The 12785-nt window shown below is 47.3% G+C and overlaps 1 protein-coding gene and 1 pseudogene across 1 annotated transcript in view; both read right to left on the reverse strand.

Annotated features, from left to right (window-relative positions):
* Positions 1-10721, reverse strand: part of LOC105006436 (succinate receptor 1) — a 30883-nt gene extending 20162 nt beyond the window's left edge. The window contains exon 1 of the mRNA XM_020045305.3: positions 10559-10721. The gene's annotated coding sequence lies outside the window, so the exon portion shown is untranslated. The remainder of the gene's footprint in view (positions 1-10558) is intronic.
* On the reverse strand, positions 2435-5541 carry LOC114837854 (annotated as a pseudogene).
* Positions 10722-12785: the final 2064 nt, after the last annotated feature.

The following is a 12785-nucleotide window of genomic DNA, read 5'->3' on the forward strand; positions in this document are numbered from 1 at the left end:
TTGGGTGTCTTAGGCAAACAGGACACAGATTGACAATGCACACACATACTGAGGAACTTCAAGCTGAAGACATAAAGCCCAAATATGACGCTTGTGCTGTATGTACACATATAAGGTATAGAACATAAATTGGACCAATGGCACACTGCTTGGCTAACTTAACGCTCCCACTTTTTAGGCGTGTTTGAAGTATAAATAATGCTGTTATGACAGTTCATGTTTAGACATTGTGCAGCGACACTTGTCTCCAAAAGCTTTTGTAATAAACGGAATATGCGGTACGGTATTTGACCTGGTGTGTTATTCTCCTTTCCAACAACCCAACTCGGGGAAGTGTTAGACTTCAACAATTGCAAGCTTCTCTTTTTGACTCGAATTCAAAGAGCTGCAAAAGCTGGTTTATGTGTAACTGTAGCTAGCTAGCAAACGTCAGCTAACCGCTAGCAAACGTCAGCTAACCGCTAGCTAACAAAGTGTGACCTGTAATGCAGTGCAGCTAAAATGAAGATCATAGTTTTCCCAGGATGGCATGGTAAACGTCAATCACAGTAGCACTGTCACTCTCAAGCACCCTAATAGATTAATCGAATTATTGCATCACATTGTGCATGAACGCCAGGATGCATTCAGCTACAGTACAGTCTACATTTTCTGCATCACTTGCACCACACATAAAAGTCCAGATGATACTTGGGCAGTCCTCCTTAACCAGGGACACAAAATAAGACTTTAAAGCTGGCCAACACTCTAAAATCCTCTGTATCGCTGGCAGCAAAGACAGCCAGCGTGTGGGGACATGTCTCAGAATCTCCCTGTATTTTGTATTAGTAAATTCACAGAAGTCCTTAAGCAATTCCACTTTTTTAGCAGAACAACTGAATTCACTATACACCTTCAGCACAAAGGCCTCCACGTCACACCCTCCAGCACCAAAGACACGATTAGCTGTTTGACAGTGTTGTTTATGATGTGACACTTGCAATTGCCCTTCACAATTTGTGAGTTAGCTTCTCTGAGTTTCTGAAAAACTGAGTTGTGCCGACCATAATTAACTGATGCGTTATCTGCACCATAGGCACTGATCTGGCTGACTGACAGTCCATTGTTCTCAGTAATAGACTCTATTTGTTTGAATATGGCTTCACTAGATTCGTTGGAGTCGTCGTAAAAGTCTAACAATCCATACTTCACACCCTCAGATGCACAGAAATACTGGACTGTGTAGGGAAACAATTTTGTGTGCCCAGAAATGGATGCATCAGAACATACGGCAAAATAGTGCGCTTTCTGCAACTCTGCTGCTAATCTTTGCTGACTAAATGGTGCCAACACATTTTCCACTAAGGCCTCACTTTTAGTTCTGCCACAAGACGTTTTAGTTGCAATTTCAGAGTCACTGAATATTTTTGCACTGACCTTGTTCCCACAGTCAGTTGACAGGTAGCTATGGCCATGTCGCACATCGTGATATGTAGCTGTTATTTCAGCAACAGTAATTTTGTCCTCTGAGTTTTTTGTAATCATGAATGATGAAATTGGCTTTGTTTGTCTGGTTACTTGAACTCGACTCTGATGTTTCTTCATTTTAGCATGGTCATCCAAAGCAGTTTTGCCTTCATGTTTAATCAGAATTTTAACTGAGCACACGGAGCAGGTAGCATATAGTGGATCGCCTGGTGTTGGCTTTAGCCATGTAGAGTAATTGTCATTTCATCCAGTCATTATTAAAGTAGGTCGATCATTTCATTTTCTTTTTTACTGGCCTGTCAGTCTTTGTGAACACACTGTCATCTTTGTCCTCCGTCTCGCCACCCATGTTAACACTAACAAACGTAAAATATTCTTCACTGCTTCAATTTGCCGCCTGTAGTAACTGGCTAGCTGCCAAGAAGACAGACACGCTAGATGACGTAGCCTACATCACACGACACACCCATCCCAGAGCCAATGATAACGCATTCTACACACACACAAGAGACACCGACCACTCTGTGCACAATGCATAGGCTATTTCAAGTGCGAAAATAGTCAACTGAACATACACATTCACGTAGCCTTTCGAAAACTGTTTATAAATAGTCAATGACTTTGTTAGCTCTCACATGGATGCACTGAGCAGGCTAGACACTGAGCCATGGGGAGCAGAAAAGAACTGTCAAAAGCCCTGCGTAACAAGGTAATGTAACTTTATAAAGATGGAAAAGGATGTAAAAAGATATCCAAAGCCTTGCCAATGCCAGTCAGTACTGTTAAATCAATTATTAACCCTTGTGTCGCCCTTGCGTTCCGCGCGTACCCCCCGTGTCCTGCGGGTCAGATCACACCTTGCAGTGTACACGCCAACTCGATCGTGTCAGGGAGACCCCAGGGGCGAGGGCAGGGTACTGTCTAACGGCGGATCGGGGCGACCCCAGGGGCGAGGGCAGGGTACTGTCTAACGGCGGATCAGGGAGACCCCAGGGGCGAGGGCAGGGTGCTGTCTAACGGCGGATCGGGGCGACCCCAGGGGCGAGGGCAGGTTGCTGTCTAACGGCGGATCGGGGCGACCCCAGGGGCGAGGGCAGGGTGCTGTCTAACGGCGGATCGGGGCGACCCCAGGGGCGAGGGCAGGGTGCTGTCTAACGGCGGGTCGGAGAGACCCCAGGGCGAGGGCAGGGTGGCGGGATAACCGTGGGTGGGAGAGACCCCAGAGCGAGGGGAACTGGTATGCTAACCGTGGGTCGGAGAGACCCCAGGGCGAGGGGAACTGGTATGCTAACCGTGGGTCGGAGAGACCCCAGGGCGAGGGGAACTGGTATGCTAACCGTGGGTCGGAGAGACCCCAGGGCGAGGGGAACTGGTATGCTAACCGTGGGTCGGGGAGACCCCAGGGGCGAGGGCAGGGTGCTGTCTAACGGCGGATCGGGGAGACCCCAGGGGCGAGGGCATGGTGCTGTCTAACGGCGGGTCGGAGAGACCCCGGGGCGAGGGTAACTGGTTTGCTAACCGTGGGTCGGGGAGACCCCAGGGTCAAGGGCAGGGTGCTGTCTAACGGCGGGTCGGAGAGACCCCAGGGGCGAGGGGAGGGTGCGGGATAACCGTGGGTCGGAGAGACCTGAGGGCGAGGGGAACTGGTATGCTAACGGCGGGTCGGAGAGACCCCAGGGCGAGGGCAGGGTGGCGGGATAAATCGGTGGGGTCCGGGGGACCCCCGGGGCTGAACAAACACCCCGCGCGCCCCGGGTCAGTCCGTCTCTTCTTGTGTAAACCCCCAGTCGGCGCACGTGGGACAGTAAGCGTGCGTGCAGCGTTTGCATACATATCTCTTACACCCGCTGCACACCGTGTGGGTTTTACAGTCTTTCTTGGGCGGGCAGCTCTGACACCTCTTCCTCTTACTGGCAGGGGCAGGGCCAGGGGCACGGGCAACGGCTTCCAGGCCCTCGGGGCGAACCCCGGCTCTAGCGCTCTGCGCGGCTTTCACGAGCGCCGCGGACGAGTGTGTGCGCGGGATACGCACCCTTCTTTCCATGAGCGGCGTCACGAGAGCTTTCCCCAGCTGCTCCAGGAAGACCCTCCTCTTGTTCCTCTTACGGGTCATCCAGCTGGGGTTGAGCTCCCTCCATATCACGAAGGCGTTGTACGCGGAGACGTCGATTATGTTGTGGAAGACCGCCAGGGGCCAGCGGGCCGTCATCCGCCGGCAGCTGTAGGTTCCGACCACCTTGTCTAGGTTGTCCACCCCTCCTTTGTTGCTGTTGTAGTCCAGGATGAGGGCGGGTTTCCTGTCCTGGCGCTCGCTCACCGACGCGTCCGTGTGCAGCGTGCTCAGCAGTAACACGTTCTTGCTTCTCTTGGGCAGGTAGGACACTAGAGTGGCGCTCGGGGTGAACGCGAACCTGGACGAGAACACCTCTCGGGCCTTGGTCGCGAGCAGCGCGGCAGGGAGCTCGGGCTTGTTCTTGCAAACCGTGCCCACCATCGTGAGCCCCCGGGCCAGGAGGCGCTGTCCCAGTTCGTAGGAGGTGAAGAATTGTCGCATGTCACGTTGTGCCCCCTGAGCCCCTCTGTCACATCGAGCACCACCCGCATGCCCTGGTTCTTCTCCGGGCCGCCCGCGGCTGGCTTCCCGGTGTACACTTGCATCTTCCACGCGTAGCTGGATTTAGCGTCGCACGCCACCCACGACTTGATCCCGTACCTCGCGGGCTTGCTGGGCATGTACAGGCGGAAAGGGCAACGACCTGGGGACGGGGGGGAGAGACGAGGAGAGACGGTCATCATGATGATGATGATCATGATGATAGTCACCGGGTGTCTGGCGGCCCTAGGTTTTTCCTACAAACGCGCCTCTGCCGCTAGCGTGCGTGAGCGCGTGCGCTACCCACCTCTGAACGGGACCAGTTGCTCGTCCACCGTCACGTGAGGGCCCGGGTTGTAGAGAAACGGGAGCCGCTCGGACCACTTGTCCCAGACCTCTCGTATGGCCGCGAGTTTGTCTGTGGCGCGTCTCTCCGGGCGCGACTCGCGGTCGTCGAATCGCAGCAGCCTCGAGTACGTGTGAAAGAGTTTCAGAGGCATGGTGGCGCGGAACACGGGCCTTCCGCTCTCCGCGTCCCACAGACTGGCCGCGGCCTCGCCTCGGGACCTGAATACGCCCGCCAGGATCAGCAGCCCCACGTACGCGCGCAGGTCGATCGCGTCCATCGCCTTCCAGCCGTCTCCGTATTTCCGAGAGCCCTCCAGGTTTGTCATCTCCAGGACCACGCTCTCTATCGCGGGTGTGATGAACAGCCGGAACGCGGAGGCTACGTCCCGCACGCGGGAGATGGCGTGCTCCGTGGAGCCCGGGGGCATCGTGGCCGCCACGTTCGGTCGCGACGGCCTGCCCTGTCTGGGATACGCGACCGAGGACCACGCGATCGTTCCGTTTTTCGACCGGAACGTATCTCTCTCCGCCCCGGGAGCGTATCGCTCTTGTTCCTGGTCCGACGACGAGGAGGAGGACGAGGCCTCGTCCTCCGGCTCGTGTTCCTGGTTGTCTTCTTCCTCTGACGCTTCCTCCTGTTCCTCGCCATCCTCCTGTTCCTCGTCCTCCTCCTCGTCCTCCTCCGGGACGGGCTGGCGATTCGCCAACATCCGTTCTAGAACCTGTTTCGCGGTGCACCTGGCGGCTCCGGGCATCGCTTCCCAGCCCTCCTCTGGCACGTTCTCCCGTTTTTCCTCGTCCTCCTCCTGTTCCTCGTCGTCTTCGTCCTCCTCCTCCGGGACGGGCGGGCGATTAGCCAACATCCGTTCTAGAACCTGTTTCGCGGTGCACCTGGCGGCTCCGGGCATCGCTTCCCGGCCCTCCTCTGGCACGTTCTCCCGTTTTTCCTCGTCCTCCTCCTGTTCCTCGTCGTCCTCCTCCTCCGGGGCGGGCGGGCGATTAGCCAACATCCGTTCTAGAACCTGTTTCGCGGTGCACCTGGCGGCTCCGGGCATCGCTTCAGAGCCCCGGACGCCGAGCGGGCCGCGTGCCTCCGGAACCTGTTTCCCCAGGCGCCTAGCTGCTCCTGCCATCGCTTCCGAGGACCGGACAGCGAACGTCCGAGCGGGATGCGCACACGCGCCGCTGGGTGGGGGGGACGGGACCAATGTTAGTATCTGTTTCTCGCGCTACGTACACCCTCCGCTGGGGCCCTAGGGGTGGGTCGTGCGCGCTGCCGATTTGCTCCTGTCTGTGACACCCGAAGGCGAGGGCGAGAGGCAAAGAGACCCTGAGGCGACGTACCTCCTCTCGTGTCTGAGAGACCCCTAAGGCAGAGGGGACACCCTTGTGTCAGAGAGACCCTAAGGCAGAGGGGAACGCCGGCGGCGAAACCTCCTCTCGTGTCTGAGAGACCCCTAAGGCAGAGGGGACACCCTTGTGTCAGAGAGACCCTAAGGCAGAGGGGAACGCCGGCGGCAAAACCTCCTCTCGTGTCTGAGAGACCCCTAAGGCAGAGGGGACACCCTTGTGTCAGAGAGACCCTAAGGCAGAGGGGAACGCCGGCGGCGAAACCTCCTCTCGTGTCTGAGAGACCCCTAAGGCAGAGGGGACACCCTTGTGTCAGAGAGACCCGAAGGCAATGCGAGCGGCGAAACCTCCTCTTGTGTCTGAGAGACCCCTAAGGCAGAGGGGACACCCTTGTGTCACAGAGAGACCCTAAGGCAGAGGGGAACGCCGGCGGCGAAACCTCCTCTCGTGTCTGAGAGACCCCTAAGGCAGAGGGGACACCCTTGTGTCAGAGAGACCCTAAGGCAGAGGGGAACGCCGGCGGCGAAACCTCCTCTCGTGTCTGAGAGACCCCTAAGGCAGAGGGGACACCCTTGTGTCAGAGAGACCCTAAGGCAGAGGGGAACGCCGGCGGCGAAACCTCCTCTCGTGTCTGAGAGACCCCTAAGGCAGAGGGGACACCCTTGTGTCAGAGAGACCCTAAGGCAGAGGGGAACGCCGGCGGCGAAACCTCCTCTCGTGTCTGAGAGACCCCTAAGGCAGAGGGGACACCCTTGTGTCAGAGAGACCCTAAGGCAGAGGGGAACGCCGGCGGCGAAACCTCCTCTCGTGTCTGAGAGACCCCTAAGGCAGAGGGGACACCCTTGTGTCAGAGAGACCCTAAGGCAGAGGGGAACGCCGGCGGCGAAACCTCCTCTCGTGTCTGAGAGACCCCTAAGGCAGAGGGGACACCCTTGTGTCAGAGAGACCCTAAGGCAGAGGGGAACGCCGGCGGCGAAACCTCCTCTCGTGTCTGAGAGACCCCTACAAACCTACAGTTGAATGTGAATCCCATTAGAAATAAAAGCCATTTGTTTTGCCTGCTCACTCATGTTTTCCTTAGAAATGGTACCTATATTACCAACTCTCCAAAGTTATGCCAACTTTTGAGCACAAATGTTGGTTTATCTCCTTACAATGACATTTTTTTAAATTGGGACTCTGCCTTATTAGATTTTCTGCCGTTTTGCATTTTGTGAAAAACTTTAAAATGATACTCCTATGGCACCAAATGACCGATCCTCACATCCTTTTATATTTGGCTATAGACCAACGTCTGTAAAAGCCGACCCAGTAGGTCAAAAAACATGGCCGCTATTGACCAATAAACACGTGTGTGGGTGTGGTTTTGAACTATTATGCAAACTAATACTACAAGGATAATGGCATCATTACTCTACTGGATGAATATGTTGGCAAAGACAATAGGACAAAAATTACTGCTAGTTTTTTTTTTTAACAACCACACAGGGACGATGTTGAACCAGACAAATTTGCAAGTTCATGCCACTTACTCAGTTTGACATAGAGAATGAAAAAATGCTGGATAACTCCACGTCCTCACAGGAAACATACCGCTCCAGAAAAAAATGAGATCACTGCACCTTTTTCTTTTCTTTCCAAAAATTTGGAAAAGGAAAGTTTTGAGTGAGGAACAGAAGTGTTTGATTTGCAGTGGTCTCTTAATTTTAACCCTTCTGTTCCTCACTCAAAACCTTCCTTTTCAACTTTTTTGGACAGGAAAGAAAAAAGGGCAGTGGTCTCTTAATTTTTTCTGGAGCTGTATTTGCTTTTGGGACTGAATTAGCTCCGCCTTGATGAACAGACACAATCAGCAATTTAATTTGACATAGGTGTGTCAAATAAAGCTATAACTTTATAAGGCAATAAATGGATGCTCTGCAGCATGCTATACTGGTAATCATCTAGGCCGGGTATGAACCCTCTAAGTTACGCACAGCTGTTTCATTGTGGCACAAAAGATATCACTAGTGTTAGGAAATTCACCCAAAATCTGCCATATAATTCAGAGACATTAAAATTTCTGGAGATGTTAGTAACTATATGAGGTGTCTGAGATACTCATTGTCTGCTATTTATTTATCATGCCAGAGCCAAGGATTCTTCGGTTTAACAAGCTAAATCGTTTCCCATTCAAAGTAAATGGAATTAGGAAACCAACCCTGGTGTCATATCATTTGGGTGTGAGGCACTAGTCTGGTTTTTGATCAGATTAATCTGATGAGAGAGGATGTTTTTCTTTAGCTGTCACTGAGGCAGCTAGGAAGCTCCAAGCCATTTGAAGTACTTGCAATTAGCAGGTTCACTATTTCTGTTCAACCTGTCAAATGTTTCTAAGGTTGGTAAACTATTTGCAAACACTACAGTGAAGTTACCTTACATTAGCTATTTAGGTAGCATTGACTACTACTGTTTTAAGCAACAACCCCATATTAGTTAGCATTAGCTATTGTTACGTTAGTAGGTGTTAGCTAACATAATAGCTAACGCACAGATGTGACAAAAAGTGTCGCTGGTAACGCTAATAAGCATTAGCTAATACTGGGTAGCTAATGCGAGGTAACGTCATTACTGTTTGTAAAACCTCTGGTAGCAGAACATTGTTACTAATTAGCACAGTAGGAACAACCAGCAGGGTAACATTAGCTGATGCCAGCTAAATTTAATATAATGTTTGCTTGTTGTCATGTTTGTTAGAAAAATGTAAACAAGAATACAATATCCATGGAAAAGGTCCAAACTGTGGTAGTTATCTAGCTAGGAAGTGATTGTTGAACTAAGTAGCTACCTAGCCCCATATTGTATGTCTATCTGTAGGAAACCTATTTTTACTATAGTCTGGCATTACAGTAATTCTCATCAGTATTGACGGCACATTTAGAACAACACGTTGTTCTGCACAGACTGTAACAGCTGCATAACAATAAAGAGACTAGGATATGTACTTGGCTGGTGGCCCTGGAGCTGAAGATAGAAAATTGCCGAATGAGTTGCAACTACAATGTCAGTTAGAATTCTTGTGAATAGCATGATAACTCAATATCTTCCCACTTCCTTTGTACTGCAGTGTTTCAACATCCACTGAAAGAGCAATAGGTCAATGTGTGTGGGGAGGCATGCTGTAACACGTTTTAACCGACATACAGTAGATATAAAAAGTCAACACACCCCTGTGGAAATGCCAGGTTTTTGTGATGTAAAAGAATGAGACAAAGATAAAACATGTCAGAACTTTTTCCACTTTTAATGTGACCTATAATGTAAACAATTTAATTAAAAGTCAGGGGGGAGGGAATAATGAACAGTTGCAAATACCAGGCAATTTTGGCACTAAACGTTAGAAAGTTGAAGATGAAGTTCACCTTTCAAGACAACGACCCAAAGCACACATCCAAATCCACAAAAGCATGGCTTCACCAGAAGAAGATTAACGTTTTGGAATGGGCCCTGCCAGAGCCCAGACCTGAATCATATTGAACATCTGTGGGGTGATCTGAAGAGGACTGTCCACAGGTGTGTGAAAGCATGTCTTTTATACACAGAGGAGTGGAACTTCGTTATCAGGTACCATATCACAAACAATTGAAAAGGGTCCCATACAACCTGATAAGTGTCTGTGAGTGGAGCCAAGGGGGGACACTATACTAGGCCCTACAAGGTTAGGATGTAGAATACACATGTATGATTGGAAGACAGCCAGATAGTGAAGGGGATGTGTTGAAGGTTTACTCAAGTATAAATATGCTGTTTAAGACAGAGATATTTGGGGAAGCACATAGACAGCTGGAAAGACCAAGAAGAGAGAGATGGAAAGAAGAAGACAGCTTCAGCTCACTCCTCAGCATTTGCGAATCCAACAGAAATTTGTGATCTGGTAACTCCTAGTCAACACCCAATTTGGCCGTCATTCCTTTTCATTATCTGATGCCATTGACTGAAAGAAACATCAAGTAACTCTTAAACCTGACACTTTTATCTCTCCCTAATCCTAAAAACCAAACAGTCTTAGCTACTAGCTGATTAATGCACCTGCTATGCACCTTGTCCATTTGTATACAGTTTCAGTTTATATAGTAATTTCTTTTTTTGTACTTAGTGTTTTGATTGCACTTATATGTAACTGAGGGTTGTCTTTTATGACTTTGGCCAGGTCATTGTAAATTACAGTTTCTTCTCAATTGTTGAATAAACAATGTATAATATAATTGTCTATGTTCATTAGCTCATTACTACCCATTATTGTGTTTGCTAGTGACAGTGATAGTTATTGTATTAATCAAAGTAAGTCATATTACTGTCATAATGAGATTATGAAGATGTTGTCATTTTTATTTTATTATGTACAATACATCTGCCTGCAACTCATTTTACTAGCCACATTAAACCTGCAACTGACATTACGTAATTCCTAATGTAATCGTGCCAGAGTAGGGTGCTTCAGTATTTCAAATTGTGATTTCCCCTGAAACCTGCTTTCCAAATTACTGCCAGGTTTGGAAAGACTTAGCCTAGTCACCTTAAACAGCTATACTGGAATAAGCATTTCAGCAACAAATGTATTAATACCAAGTGGAATATAGTACATTTTAGAAAAATATATGTTGATAGTTCATAATTAATTGATGTAAATACAAAAACATAGAAATTGAAACAAACATAAAAACAAAATAACTTGCAACTATTTAAGAACATGAGCATACTAGTGACTATCTAATATGTAAAATAATCTTCAGGACATTATTTTATGAACAGGTGTCTTACCATTTTTCTGTCTGAGTGATGAGGCTGCTTCGTGTGGATGCCAAACACTGTCTGTGTGTTTCCTCATATGGTGTGTGGTGGATGTCAGCAACGGCCCATGTCATTTAATTTAGAGAACAGAAGAAATCTATTACACTTTGGAATCACTATCTGACATGGTAGAACATGCAAACCAGTGAGGTTAAAATGGTAAAGTTTATTATATGTTATATGGTGGGGTTTTGGCTTGCTAATGTATTTTGTTACATGAATATAATAGGTTTTTCATTTGAATCATTCTGCATGAGGTGCTATAAAGATGGACACTGATTAACATAATAAAATGTAAAACTTTAGGCAAGCCTAAAAGGTCAGTTATAAAACTGGTGGTGCTATATTTCATGTGTACAGTTAGAAATGAGGAAATACAATACCTTGTTATAATTACAATACATACATACTATGAAGATATAAAAACAGAAATACATTTGCAAGTGGTCGGCCACACAGTATTGAACTGTGCAGTCTAAGCTTCCTGTCAATGACGCAGCAGGGAATGTCATGTTTTTGAAAATGAGCTGTGTTGAGTTTGCCCTCTTCGTCAGTAACCACATGTTCTACTTGATCGAGCAGTGTCTTTTATTTTTGTAAAATGTATTTGTCAGACACAATCTCTGTCAGCAATGACCTCTTGTTGGCATTGCAGACTGATAAGGACATAATTGTACTAGGTGTAGTTGTTGGTAAATCTTGTATTGTTCCACAGTGCTCTCTGGTGGCAGATCACAGCACATATTAGGAGTCACAACAGTCTTAAGGCTGCAATATACTTCTGTCTCAATAATCTCTCATGCACCAGCAAATGTTTTGTGCGTGTATACTCTTAATCTCATAATCATATTCTTCTGGCAGTTTTTAAGAGTACTTTTAGGTAAAAATTATATTAATGATAAATTGGTCTCATTTCATCAAAAGAAAAAATTAATTTTCAGAAATAAATGTATTGCTATAAATTGGATGGCTCACAATTGTGAAAGTAAATGGTTAATTATCTTCCAATATACAGCTCTGGAAAAAAATAAAGAGACCACTGCACCTTTTTCTTTCCTTTTTAAAAAAGTTCAAAAGGAATGTTTTGAGTGAGGAACAGAAGGGTTAAAATTAAGAGCCCACTTAATTTAATGCTTCTGTTCCTCACTCAAAACATTCCTTTTCTACTTTTTTGGAAAGGTGCAGTGCTCTCTTAATTTTTTCCAGAGCTGTATTTACTATAAGATTAACATACCAGGTGACTTCCTTAAATGGATAGTTCAGCCCAGATTCATATTTAGGTGAAAGCCCACTTAGCCTAGGTTGTTCCTGAAGGCAGATAGTCATTTTTCAAAACAATCCATTATTCAGCTCTGTCTTAGTGTGTAGTTAGCATTATTAGCATCGTCCATATTAATGAATGGAGACAATGCGTCCCGCTTTACAAAAGCTGCATTGCAAGCGGAAAACTCTTCCAAAACACTCCAAACTATGACTAGTGGAGTTGTTTCCCTCAACAATACTGTAAGCAAGTGGCGTTTGTTTCTAATGCATGATTGCCACACTATGGAATATCCACATGGGTTACATTATCTGCTGGATGACTGTGTCCAGGCCCTGGGGGACATCTGCTATTCAAACTTACTCTTACTCTTTTACTCTAGCTATGTCCTGATACACATGTTGGTAAAATGAATAGACTTTGGTGTATATGAGTGTGTATGTTTGTTTTTATGTTTTATTTTATGATTCTGTCCCTTGGAAAAAATAACAGGGCCTGGAAAATGTATGATTGCAATAACATACATGCGTTACAATTAAAAAGTTTGGGTCACTACGAAATGTCCTTTGGCATGTTTTGTTTGCTAATCTATCTTTTTTTAAGAAATGTCCAATGGCATGTTTTGTTTGCTAATCTATCTTTTTTTTTTTTTTAAAGGCGGATTGATCATTAGAAAACCCATTTCCAATTATGTTAGCATTGCTGAAAATGGTTGTGGCTGCTTAAAGAAGCATAAAACTGGCCTTGTTGAGAGAAAGAAAAAGCCATATCTCAGACTGGCCAATAAAAAGGAAAAGACAGAGGAAGATGGACAGAGGAAGATGGGAGTTGCCTCTTCACTGTTGATGTTGAGACTGGTGTTTGGGAGTACTATTTAATGAATCCTCACAATATCCCAAGATTTTATATAATAGAATCTTGCAACTGTATTGTTTG

The sequence above is a fragment of the Esox lucius genome, chromosome 1 (genome assembly GCF_011004845.1).
Source record: "Esox lucius isolate fEsoLuc1 chromosome 1, fEsoLuc1.pri, whole genome shotgun sequence".
Classification (NCBI taxonomy): Eukaryota; Metazoa; Chordata; class Actinopteri; order Esociformes; family Esocidae; genus Esox; species Esox lucius.